A 1630-nucleotide genomic window follows, 5' to 3' on the forward strand; every position below is an offset into this window, starting at 1 on the left:
ATGCTTGGCATGCTTTGTGTTTGGTACAGCACAGGGCCAGGGGGAGTGGTTGTGGCTGTAAATGGGTGTTTGGCCACCACCACAGCCTCATCAGACCCCACGGCTGCAGCCATTCCCTGCCAAAGCCCTCACCTGGCCCAGCCCATCCTGGCCTCAAGGAATGGGTTCCATCCAGCCCCTGTGCCCACATGCCAGGCTCAAGGGTTTGCAAGAAGCTTTCTCCCAACTTTATGAAACCTGCACCAAGAGTGTCCCTTTACTGTGCTGAGAAGAGTAAAAAACCCCTCAAGTTTAACTCTACTGCACCTAACGAGGGTTCCATGCACCCCTTAGCAGAGACCCCACAATAGCCCTGTGTGCCTCAGGAGCTCCAGGCCCAGATGATGCCACTGAAGAAGATGTGCCCTCAGCCCAGGGATGCTCAGCATGGGCTCCCCCAGCCCCTCGAGGCCTCGCCCCTGCTCACAGCAGCCCCTGCCTGGCTCCTGCCTGCCTGCCCCTGGGCATCCATGGCTGCTCCTGGACATGGAGCTCAGCCAGTGCTGGTGCTGTGTGGGCTTTGCTGGTGCTACCACCCAGACATAGCTGTGTGCTTTGGTTTAGATTTTGTTTCCTGGCTATTGCACCAAAAATGTTTTAATTTGGGTTTGGCAACTTTAATATATTTACCTTTTGTTGTGAAACGGAATTAGGAGTAAAAGCAAAGCAGGCCCAAAACTTAACAGGGGATAAATAAAAACTTTATTATCAACACAAAGGAAAATAATAATAAATTCAGAATAGATCTTCAGACTACTTTCTCCTTCTTCTTTTCACACTTTAACAACATACAGAGACATTTCAGTCAATTCCTTTACTTAAAAAATCTTTTTCAGTTCACATCGGGGAGAGGAGTTTCTTCTTGTTCAACTATCGGGATCCTTTTCAAGAGAGGAAATAACCAGTTCTCTCCTGACTTCACTTTTCTTCATGAACAGCAGCCGCCCAGAGATCTGCAATCGTGAAACTCGTCCCACCTTCACAGCCTTCCCAGAGCTGTGCTTGTGGGCCACGTCAAAGTCATGGGGTTTTACTTTTAAGGATGAGCTACTCAAAGGCAAAAGTTCTCTTCAGCTCTCTTCCCTCTGTTTCCATTAGGAAATTCCAACCCCTTGATCCTCTGATGGCTCTACATCTCCCACAAAAACAAGCTATCCCGTTCACTCCCTCTGGAACACCCAGAGTCTCTACTGCAGGTTGTTCCCAGTCTAAGGCTACCAACCTTCCCGCAGCGGTTTCATCTACCCCTCCTAGATAGTCCCGTTTGTTCCCTCTTTCTAGCCAGTGATTTATTAGATCAATAAATTCCCAGGGATCAAGTCCAGACCGCTGCTGAGGAGAGGCTCCTTCAATTTGTCTGTCCACAATTAAAATGAATGCTAACCACTCCATTTCAAGCACACCACTCCTCTGTTCACACTTACACTCGCCCCATACTGACCCCGCTCCTTCGCTCTTCTCCGGCCACCTCAGTCACCCGAGGTCGGAAACGCGGATAGAGCTCCGCACTCGCTCCGTACCAAAGGTACGTCTCACCACTCACTCACTCCCTGACACACTCAATGACTCCACGTGTCCCGACTTAGCAGTC

The sequence above is a fragment of the Cinclus cinclus genome, unplaced genomic scaffold (assembly GCF_963662255.1).
Source record: "Cinclus cinclus unplaced genomic scaffold, bCinCin1.1 SCAFFOLD_40, whole genome shotgun sequence".
NCBI lineage: Eukaryota > Metazoa > Chordata > Aves > Passeriformes > Cinclidae > Cinclus > Cinclus cinclus.